Source organism: Sceloporus occidentalis, unplaced genomic scaffold (genome assembly GCF_023333645.1).
Source record: "Sceloporus occidentalis isolate IW3139 unplaced genomic scaffold, rSceOcc1.0.p SCAF_4, whole genome shotgun sequence".
NCBI lineage: Eukaryota > Metazoa > Chordata > Lepidosauria > Squamata > Phrynosomatidae > Sceloporus > Sceloporus occidentalis.
The window spans coordinates 143,340,715-143,352,835 of NW_028316984.1; the positions used below are offsets into that span (position 1 = coordinate 143,340,715).

The 12,121-nt window shown below is 42.6% G+C and overlaps 1 protein-coding gene across 1 annotated transcript in view; it reads left to right on the forward strand.

The window, feature by feature from the left end:
* ZNF106 (zinc finger protein 106) overlaps positions 1-12,121 on the forward strand; it is a 67,855-nt gene that overhangs the window by 274 nt on the left and 55,460 nt on the right. The gene's annotated exons all lie outside the window — the stretch shown is intronic.

The window sequence follows — 12,121 nt, forward strand, 5'->3', positions numbered from 1 at the left end:
CAACAAACTCCAACTCCCAGAATTCCATAGCAAAGAGGCAGACAAAGAGTTAAAGCGATGCCAAACCGGGTTATCTCTCCAGTGTAGACGCAGCCTAAGTCTCCTCGGGACTGAAGGGGCTCTTTGGAGGAGGAGGAACCACCATCTTAAGGAGGCTGCCTGAGGCACCTTGTGGGCTGTTGTTTTGTGTGGGGATTTCTTGGTCTGGAAGACTGGAAACCATTGCCTTATACTCCTGAGGAAAGGGTCAGCTTTCAAATGGACTTTCAACAGGGTTGAAGTTAGCCTGACATCAATACCAGGAAAGATTCCAGAGCATATCGTTAAACAGAGAGCTAGTGGACATTTAATAATAATGATAATAATAATAATATGGTTTATTTATATTTGCCGCCTCTCCCTACGGATCGAGGCGGGATTACAGCATAAATAAAACTGCAAACACGGTAAAGTATACAGCATAAATAAAATTAAGACACAGTGGAATACATTAATCCCCAACCTTTCCACCATAAAATTAGAATACAACAATTAAAATAATAACATCAGTCGCTTCCTCTAAAATAGGCGAAATGGAGTGGGCCATTAGAGGCAGAAGGAGCCATAGTTCTTCTCCAGGAAAAAGAAGGGAATGCCATAATCACAAAACGTCAACATGGGTTTTGGGAAAGCAAGTCGTGGCAAACTAATCTGATCTCTTTCTTTGATAAAATTACCAGCTTGGTAGATGAAGGGAATGCTGTGGATATAGTATATCTTGATTTCAGTAAGGCCTTTGACAAAGTTTCCCATGACATTCTTGTAAACAAGCTTGTAAAATGTGGACTAGACAAAGTAACTGTTACATGGATCTGTAATTGGTTGACCAGCTGAACCCAAAAGGTGCTCAACAATGGCTCCTTTTCATCCTGGAGAGAAGTGACCAGTGGGGTCCCACAGGGCTCTGTCCTGGGCCCAGTGCTATTCAACATCTTTATCAATGACTTGTATGACAGAATATCGGGGCATTCTCATCAAATTTGCAGATGACACCAAATTAAGAGGAATAGCTAATACTCCAGAGGACAGGATCAAAATTCAAAATGACCTGAATAGACTAGAAAGCTAGGCCAACGCTAACAAAAAGAAATTCAACACAGAGAAATGTAAGGTACTGCACTTAGGGCAGAAAAATGAAATGCATAGATATAGGATGGGGAACACTTGGCTGAACAAAAGTGTATGTGAAAGGGATCTGGGGGTCCAAGTAAACCACAAGTTCAATGTGAGTTGACAGTGTGATGTGTTAGCTAAAAAGGTCAATACGATTTTAGGCTGCATCAGTAGAAGTATAGTGTCTAGATCAATCATCCCCAAACTTTGGTCATCCAAGTGTTTTGGACTCCCAGAAGCCCCAGCCAGCTTTGCCAATCGTCAAAACATCTGGAGGACCAAAGTTTCTGATCCAGGTTTAAAAAGTGAGTAATTTACTTACCTTACAGAGACACCCTTCAGTGATCTAGTTCCTTCAGCCTAGATGCGTGCCAATTCTGGACAGAAGCATTTCCTCTGTCATAATATTCCTTCAAACTATCACAGAATCTTTACCCTTTCTGTCAAATTTCCTTGTATTCTTGCAACCTTTAGGTCTCAATAAGTGTTCTTTAATTAAAGGAAAGAATTTCTGTATCTCTTTTTATCTTCTTTGCTTTCCTCTTTGGAAGGAAGCAAGATCAGGACCTATGGGTGCCAGTGAAATGCTGCCTTACTGTGAAAAAGTATTTACTGAGCTCAGTTCCAGGTCAGGATGGACGGTTCTTACCAGTCAGTTTACGAAAGTAATTGCTCTTGTAAGCAGCTTCTGCAGATGTTTCCAGTTAGCACCTAAGCATACTATGGACTTTGGGTGTAGTAAGGCCTCTGGCTCTCGGGAACACAGCCAGAACAAAAGACTTGTCCACAAATTTCTTAAGTTTCAAAAGCTTTACTGGTTATAAACACAAACATGAAACTTATCTCCTTTTTCTCAATAGTCCTTCCTAAATACCTTGCTCTCTCTTCTTGGTGGATTCTATCTTTCTTCTTCTGAGGACTCTCTTTCTTCTTTTGTGGACTTATCTTTTTGTCAAAGGAAAATACTCTCTCCAGGTCTGACTTGGCTGAAATCTTACTATACACTGAAACTAACTAGAGGGAGACAGTATAAGACCCTGGGATTTCCCACAATCCTTGCCTTTCTTAAAGCTCTAGATTTCTATTTCCCCTTCTAAACTAATACATAGAAAAGCTAATATAATCTCAACTAAATATATGTCTCAAGAGCATCAAAGATGCTCTGGAGGCATGACAAGTATGAACCCAGCTACTTGAGGGTGTATACATATGGACTAGAGATGACTTCTGCAGTTTTTGCCCCTCCTTCATGAGAGCATTGACAAGAGTCCTACATGTCACAGCAAATAGTGAATCACCTGAGCAGGGCCTTTATTTTTTTGCATCTGTTGAATATATATTCAGTGACGTAGTTCTTTATTCCTTTCATTGTTATTAACTGTCATCAGGTTGGCTTCAGTTTATGGCAACCCTATGGATGAGAGACTTGCAAGACATCCTGTCATCAACAGCCCTGCTGCTTCTTTGATTGAGTCTGTCCGTCTGTAATATTTTCTTCTTCTTTTCTTACTGCCTCACACTTCACCAAGCATTATCATTTTTCTAATGAGTCATGTGTTCTCATACCAGCGTTACCAAAATCCTATAAAACAACCTTGTGCAAACACCTCTTGGAATGTGTTCTGATAACTGCTTGCCGACACAAACTTTAGTGTTAGGATGTCTTTTTATTTCACTCTGAGTAAGAGTTTGTCTTTATTTTCCCTTGGAATAGTCCATCATCTTCCCAGTACCACTTCTTTAGCCCAATTGCCTCTTTGTCTTCCTATTCCATCGCTTCCCTTCATGAAGCTGTCATGTACATTCCTGGAGGCTTTCTGATACTGTATCACAATTGCCAAGTAAAAGAGCGAAGACTTCTAGTGAGCAGATTATTGGATAAGTTTCAATTTGTGCAGCCTGAGGATGTGGATAGGATCCTTGGAGAAGTGAGGGCCACCATGTGCAAACTGCATCCTTGCCCTTCCTGGCTTCTGAAATTAGCTAGAGAGGGACTGGCCGAGTGTGTAAAGGGGGTGGTGAATGCTTTACTGTAGCAAGGCAAATTTAAATCCTGTCTAAAGGAAGTTGTGGTGGAACCATTACTGAAAAAGAGCTCATTCTGGATAACTATCGGCCAGTCTCTAACATTCCATTCTTGGGCAAGGTTCTGGAGTGAGTGGTGGCCTCCCAGCTCCAGGGATTTCTGGATGAAACGGATTATCTAGATGCATTTCAATCTGGCTTCAGACCTGGCTATGGCACAGAGACAGCTTTGGTTGCCTTGGTGGATGACCTACGCAGGAAACTGGATAGGGGGAGTGTGTCCCTGTTGGTCCTGCTAGATCTCTCAGTGACTTTCGATACCAATGACCATGGTATCCTTCTGAGCCATCTTTCTGGGATGGGACTTGGGGGCACTGCTGTTCAGTGGTTCTGGTCTTACTTGGAGGGGTAGACCCAGAAGGTGGTGTTGGGGGACTCTTGTTGGATTTCTTGGCTGCTAGCCCGTGGAGTCCCACAGGGTTTGTGCTGCCCCCCGTGTTGTTTAACATCTACATGAACCTGCTGGGAGAGGTCATCCAGAGTTTTGGGGTGCAGTATCATCAATATGCGGATGACACCCAACTCTATCTCTCCTTTCCATCTGACTCCAAGGAAGCTGTCTCTGTGTTGACCCAGTGTCTGCTGTCAGTAGTGGACTGGATGAGGGCAAACAAATTGAAGCTTAATCCAGTCAAGACAGAGGTGCTCCTGGTCAGTTGCACAGTAAATCAGGAAACTGGGGCTTTGTCTGAGCTGGATGAGGTTACACTCCCCCTGAAATCTCAGGTTTGCAGGTGTGCTCCTCGACTCCACTCTGAGCCTGGATGCCTAGGAGTACATTTGCACAGTTAAAACTAGTGCCCAGCTGCGCCAATTCCTTGAGATGCCAGATCTGGCTATGGTGACACATTCCTTGGTCACATCCTGTTTTGACTATTGTAATGCACTCTACGTGGGGCTACCTTTGCAAACTGTTCAGCAACTTCAGCTGGTTCAAAATGCTGCAGCTAGAACACTGACTGGAGCCAATTATAAGGAGAATATAACTCCTGAATTGAAACAGCTTCACAGGCTAATGGTTTGTTTCTGAGCACAATTCAAAGTGTTGGTCATGACCTATAAAACCCTGCACGGCTTAGGTCCAGACTATTTGAGAAAGCATATCTCCCCATATGAATCACTTAGAGCAGGGGTTGGCAACCCCTGGCCCGCGGGCCGCATCACGACCGGCCCCAGCCCGGTCCTGCCACCGCCGCCTCCTCATCCTCCACCTCCTCCACCTCCTCCTGGGCCATGCGACTGCGCCGCCCTCCTCCACCGTGCGGAGGAAGAGGAGGGCCGCGCGGCCTGGGGCAGAGGAGGCAAAGGGGGAAGCCCCCCGCTGCCCACCTCCTCCGCCCTGACCCCAGGCCACGCAGCGCATGGAGGAGGGGGGAGAAGAAGAAGGAAGAGGAGGAGGTGGAGGAGAAGAAGGAAGAGGAGAAGGAAGAGGAAGAGGGGGAGGAGAAGAAGGAGGAGGAGGGGGAGCAGAAGGAGGTGGTGGTGAGTGGCCAGAGGCCTCAAGGTTTTTTTTTTTTTAATTTTATTTTGTGTGCTTTAAGTGCTAACAAGTCTCCTTTGCTTTGACAATGATAGTGTGATGATGATGATGATGATGATATGAGTCAGCTTGAGAGGCATGCAGGCACTGTTTCAGAAGCCGAGAGAGTGTCACCTTCCAAAGTGTGTTTTGGGTGCTTTTAATGCTAACAAGTCTCCCTTGTTTTGACAGTGATAGTGTGATGATGATGATGATGATGATATGACTCAGCTTGAGAGGCATGCAGGCACTTAAGCCGAGAGAGTGTCACCTTCCAAAGTGTGTTTTGGGTGCTTTTAATGCTAACAAGTCTCCCTTGTTTTGACAGTGATAGTGTGATGATGATGATGATGATGATGATGATATGAGTCAGCTTGAGAGGCATGCAGGCACTGTTTCTTAAGCCGAGAGAGTGTCACCTTCCAAAGTGTGTTTTGGGTGCTTTTAATGCTAACAAGTCTCCCTTGTTTTGACAGTGAAAGTGTGGTGATGATGATGATGATGATGATGATATGAGTCAGCTTGAGAGGCATGCAGGCACTGTTTCAGAAGCCAAGAGAGTGTGACTTTCCAAAGTGCCTTTTCTGTGTGTTTTTGGTTCTTTAATGGTGATATTGATATCAGAAAGCCTCTGAGGCAAGGCCAATGTAAATTGCTGTGATTTTTACAAACTCATGCGCAGTGAAGAAAAACCAAAGTCCCTTGACCAAGTACACACTTCTGAGAAGTACACTTGGTCCAAGAACTGTGAAACCAGCTTGACATGTTCAATATGCATAGCCATGTGAACCCATGTTCAGTGTGAAACCCAAAGAGTTTGGTTATGCAATAAGCCTCTGAAATATGCAAGAGGCCATGTTAAGTAAAGCCATGTGCAATGCCCAAATGTGCTGTTTAAATGGGGGGGGGGGTTGGCTAGAAAGGGAAATCCATTTCTGCCATCTGTCTAGGAATAATGTCCAAATGTCCTCCATTTTGATCATGCCTAAGAAACATGCATTTAGATTAACATTTTAAAAAAATAATCAAATTTTTTTCGCATGTCCTCCATTTTAAAAAAAATGTGTCCTACATTTGAACATGTTGTCCTATATTATTTAATTATTTAATTATTTATTTTTTGGCTCCCCCCCCCCCCCCGTTTTCTGGGGGACACCAACCCAGCCCCCAGCTCAAAAAGGTTGCCTACCCCTGACCTAGAGCCCTAACATCCTTTGGAGAAGGCTTTCTCTTGGTCCCACCACCATCCCAATATTGTTTGGTGAGGACACGAGAGAGAGCCTTCTCGGTGGCTGCTCCCACCCTGTGGAACTCCCTTCCACAGAAGGCTAGGCTGGCCCCCTCTCTGCTGGCTTTTCGTCAGCAAGCAAAAACGTTGTTATTCCAGTAAGCTTTTTAAAATCATGCAGGTCTGGTTTTGTGGGGGTGGGTGGGTGGACCTGGATTATTTTTAAACTTTAAAAGTTTTACATTTTGTATGTTTAAAAATTTTAACTTTTTACTGTTTTACTTAGGCTAATTTAAGTGTTTTGAAAAATGTTGTTTTAATGTGTTTTATATTGTGAGCCACCTTAGTCCCTTTTTGGGAGAAAGGTGGAATATAAATAAATAATAACAGAGAGTGAGACTTATGTTCCCATAAATAAAAGAGTACCCTGGCCACCAATATTCTACGTTCCTAAGGTAGAAGACAGAAAGAATAGAGGCCCTTGCTATTTCTTATTTCTCCTTTCCTTTATTGCAGCCCTTTTCGTACAGTGAACACACTTGGAATTTTGAAACAGTTTTTGGGATATACGGTACTCTAAATATTGCCATAATGGATGTAGCCAGCCATACAGTGTTAGAAAATGCTAGAAAACAAACTTGTCAGTCTGAAAGTAACTTCCATGAATCTGAGTATAAGGTAGAGATGCACTAAACTAATCTTGAATTTACCCTTACATGTTGCAACACCCTTTTCAAACAAGGCAAACTGATGAGGCTCTGATGCAAACTTGTGGAAGAAACTGGGACAGTGGAAAAATGAGATCAGAATTCCAAAAGCAAAAGCGTATCTTCCTGTCCTAAAGTACAAATATAATAATAATGCCCATTTAAGAGAATGCATACTGGTGATGCTCAGAGAAGAGCACACTAAGAAACACATGCGTCCCCTCCCACATAAATAAACATCCCACCCCTCACTCAACCCCTTCCAGCATATTCCTTACCATTATCTTGAATTCTTTTTGAGGGGGTGGCTAGGTGTGCTTCAAAACGATGTCTAGGGTGCAGCTGCTCTTAAGCCTTTGTCAGGCCCAGGGACATTCTTGGAAATAAAAACAGTTCACTGTGAAGCTTGCCATTTTCTAGGATGCTAGCCTATCCATTAATTAATTCATTAAGGGTTGGGAAGAGTGTTTTCTGAGGAGAATATCTTGTGGCAGAATGGGAACCCCGGCTTTATTGTATCTGAGCCTGAATCAAGTATTTTGCCTTCCAGTATTATTATCATCGTCATTATTTATTTACTTATATAGCACCATGTACATGACACTTAATAAACAATTATAGAATAAAACATTTATAAGTATTTGTTAATAAAAGATACTAAAATACAATGTAAAATACAATAAAAAATTCACACAGACATAATGCAAAATAAAACAAGATAGTCAATGCAGATAATCAAATATACAAAATATGTAAAACATATCTTCAGTAAGATATAAAACATGTTAGTAAGTGCTTTTTTGGTGGCTGCATGAGATGCATGACCCTGTTTTCAACAAGACCTGGAAAAACTGTCACAAATAGACATTTTGTTTTGCTGGTAGTCTTCTCTTCATAACAGTATGTCAAAGACTCATACGTCTCTTACTAGTGCCCTTCACTTTAACTGTTTCTGGTAGGAGGGAGACTGGATGCCTCTGGAGAAGCTTGTCTTGCATTTTCATGGGATTCTTTCACACTGCACAGTTATAGCACTGTGATTCCACTTGACCAGCATCATGTGGTATCCTGGGGTTTGTAATCTGGGGAGGCACTGGAGAACTCGAAATACCCCTCCCTAAACCCAAATCCAGTATTCCATAGGATGGAACCATAGCTAAAATGGCATTACAGTAGGCCCTCCACATTTGCTGGGGTCAGAGACACAGGACCTCCCCCCTGGAAGTGGAAAAAGCGCAAATAAAAATAATTCACTATTTTTTTTCAACCGGAGAGAATACCTCTTTGGGAATCTCTAGTGTCTCCAGTGCAACTTTATGGTCAATGTTCACTGGAAGTTAACCATAGAATTGTGTTGGAGAACCTACAGATGCCTAGAGATGTTCTCTCTAGGAATCTCTTAAGTCATCCAGCACAATTTCTGGTGAAAGTTGGTCCTAAAGGGAGACCAAAAGATTCCTAGAGAGAACATATAAATCGAATCTACAAATAATCAAATCTACAAAGGTCAAAGCCGCAAATATGGAGGACCAACTGTACAGCATTTTGATTCTGCTTTAACTTCTGTGGCTTCATCCTGTGGAATCCTGGGATTTGCAGTTTAGGGACGGGCCTTTAGAATTCTCTGCCAGAGAGCTCTAGTCCCTTACCAGAGTACAAACCCCAGGGTTTTATTGGATGCAGATACAACAGTTAAAATAGTATCAAAATGCTGTACTGTATTGTGTAGACTGAAAGAGACCTTGTAAGATACAGGTTTCCTAGAATCTGTTCCTCCCTTAAGTGCAGCCTGGGTGTTTAGTCTCTTTGCAAAAAGAAACTTGGCCTTTCATTCCCTAGTGACAGCCAATCACATCTGAGTTCAGACAGTATTTTTAGTCTTCTCTCATAAGTGGCTGCAGTTGATTGGTCACTTGAGGGGAGACTTAAAACTCCCCTTGTGATCATGGATAGTTACTCTGATATTCTGATTCTCCAAAGCAGGTGTAATTTTAGATCAGCCTTAATGAAGAGTGCAAACTGATGCTAAAAGCCAGGCCTACTCTATTGACCTTGTTGTCCCTTTTAAGTACTTTATTTCCCTTCTGCCCAATGAATGCCAGAAATGCTGAGCCAATTTTAAGCAATATCCTAAACATATGAAGAGCATTAGTTAATTAACTACAAAGTGATACTGTCATAGACTGTTGGGAGCGCATAACTGATAATAAAACAAGAGGATCCACAGTATTCCATGCAAAGATTAACACCTTTGCTTTTAAAGAATACTTCCATGTTTGTCTTTTCATTGCTGTAACCATCAGAAGTTTAAGGGGATGCTTCTAATTTTGTCACTTGACTGCAGTAGCCATGAACATTTTCATCCCTTTGCTATTTTTCAGATCATGAGAGTTATAGCTATGGAATCTTTCTCGGTAAAGATGCTTTGATGATTTTCTCTGTGGAATGAGAGACATTCCCAACAATTTTTTGTCTCAATGAAATAAGTGTATATGTGTGTGTGTGGAGGGGTGCAGCTGGCAGAATTTCATTTGGGTGACTTGTTCATGCGTATTCAGTATCATCATAATAGCACCAGGCCTCTGAGTTCCTTCAGTATGTACATCTATGATTTATATTTAGGGAATGGCATTTCCTATCCCTTAATCCTTGTGCAGTCACTGTATGTAACTACTGCTAAGCATCTTACCATGATGATGTTTGAAATGGAAAAGCAAGGTAAAATCTATGTATTTCAGTAATGGCAGATTCTGTAGTCAGTCATTTTTATTGATTAGTTTTGTATTCCATGTTAAGAAGACAGATTAGGGGAATTTCAGTACAGAATAAGTAAAGAGATAGTGGAGAAATACCTTGTTAATCTAAATGAATGTAGGGCCTGTTACAGACAGCCAAAATAAAGCTTCTTCGAGTCACAGTGGAGGTATGGTGTTTCAATGATGCATACGTCCTAAGAGTCCAGAAACCACACCAAAGCCACGCTCCTGTCCTTAGGGCTGGAGCGTGGCTTTGGTGCGACTTCTGGACTCTTAGGACGCATGCATCATTGAAACACCATACCTCCACTGTGACTTGAAGCAGCTTTATTTTGGCTGTCTGTAACAGGCCTAAGTCTCCAGGACCAGATGAGCTACATCCAAGGGTATTAAAAGAACTGGCAAATGTAATATCGGAGCCATTGGCAATAATCTTTGAAAACTCCTGGAGAACAGGAGAAGTCCCCGCAGATTGGAGGAGGGCAAACGTTGTCCTCATCTTCAAAAAGGGGGAAAAAGAGGATCCCAACAATTATCGTCCAGTTAGTCTGACATCTATACCAGGAAAGATTCTAGAGCAGATCATTAAAAAGAAGGTCTGTGAACATCTAGAAGGCAATGCCATAATCACAAAAAGTCAACATGGGTTTCAGAAAAACAAGTCATGCCAGACAAATCTAATCTCTTTCTTTGATAAAATTACCAGCTTGGTAGATGAAGGGAATGCTGTGGATATAGTATATCTTGATTTCAGTAAGGCCTTTGACAAGGTTTCCCATGACATTCTTGCAAACAAGCTTGTAAAATGTGGACTAGACAAGGCAACTGTTACATGGATTTGTAACTGGTTGACCGGCTGAACCCAAAAGGTGCTCAACAATGGCTCCTTTTCATCCTGGAGAGAAGTGACCAGTGGGGTCCCACAGGGTTCTGTCCTGGGGCCAGTGTTATTCAACATCTTTATCAAGGACCTGGATGACAGAATTGGGAGCATACTTATCAAATTTGCAGATGACACCAAATTCGGAGGAATAGCTAATACTCCAGAGGACAGGATCAACATTCAAAATGACCTGAATAGAACTTGAAAGCTGGGCCAAAGCTAACAAAATGAAATTCAACACAGAGAAATGTAAGGTACTGCACTTAGGGCAGAAAAATAAAATGCACAGATATAGGATGGAGGACACCTGGCTGAATGAGACTATATGTGAAAGGGATCTGTGGGTCCAAGTAGACCACAAGTTGAACATGAGTGAACAGTGCGATGCCTCAGCTAAAAAAGTCAATGCAATTTTAGGCTGCATCAATAAAAGTATAGTGTCTAGATCAGGGGTAGGCAACCTTTTTGAGCCGGGGGCCGGCTTGCTGTCCCTCAGACAACTGGGGGGGCCGATGCGAAATAAATAAATAAATAAATAAATAAATAAATATAGGACAACATTTTCAAATGTAGGACACATTTTTAAATGGAGGACATGCAAAAAAAATTGATGCTTTTTAAAAAATGTTAATCTAAATGCATGTTTCTTAGGCATGATCAAAATGGAGGACATTTGGGCATTATTCCTAGACAGAAATGTACTTTCCTTTTGGCCAGCCCCCCTCCCCCCATTCCAAACAGCACATTTGGGCATTGAACATGGCTTTACTTAAGATGGCCTCTTGCATATTTCAGAGGCTTACTGCATAACCAAACTCTTTGGGTTTCACACTGAACATGGGTCCACATGGCTATGCATATTTAACATGTCAAGCTGGTTTAACAAGAAGTGATTTGCTCTTGGGTTCAACTGTACTTCTCAGAAGTGTGTACTTGGTCAAGGGACTTTGGTTTTTCTTCACTGGGCATGAGTTTGTAAAAATCAGAGCAACTTGCATTGGCCGTGCCTCAGAAACTGGCTCATATCAATATCACCATCATCACCACCACCATCATTATCACAACAAGGCAGCATTAAAAGGACAAAAAACGCACAGAAAGACACTTTGGAAAGTCACACTCTCTCGGCTTCAGAAAGAGTGGGCCCATATCTCAAAAGCTGACTGATATCAATAAATAAGGGGGAAATATATAAATAAGGGGGAAATGTACATGGGAAAATTAAATCCAGGGGGAAATGTACATGGAAAAATTAAATCCAGGGGGAAAGGAGCATGGGAAAATTAATCCAGAGGGAAATGTACATGGGAAAATTAATCCAGGGGGAAAGGAGCATGGGGAAATTAATCCAGAGGGAAATGTACATGGGAAAATTAATCCAGAGGGAAATGCATATTGGAAATGGCACCTTCCTCCTTCTCCTCCTCCTCCTCCTCTTGTTGCTCATTTTCAGAGCCAAAGGGGTTTGGGAAAGGGCCCTTTCTTTGCCTTCCCTCTGGGCCAGAGGTCCTCCTCCTCCGCATCTTCCTGCTCTTCCCAAGTTTCTCTTCCTCATTGAGGCTAGCCAATGGAAGAGTGGGGCTGGAAACAGCCCCGCCCCTGCCATTTTGCTATTGGCCAGCCCCTGCCAGGCTCCCTCAAGAGAAGGAGCTGCTCTTTGCGAGCTGACTCCGGCCCCGGAGAAAAAGCACACAGAGGCGCAGGAAGAGGAGGAGGAGGCTGCCGGATGGCCCAAAGGCTGCAGCGGCAGCAGGACAGGGCAGGGGCTGGTCCTGTCCCCTTGCCAGGCCG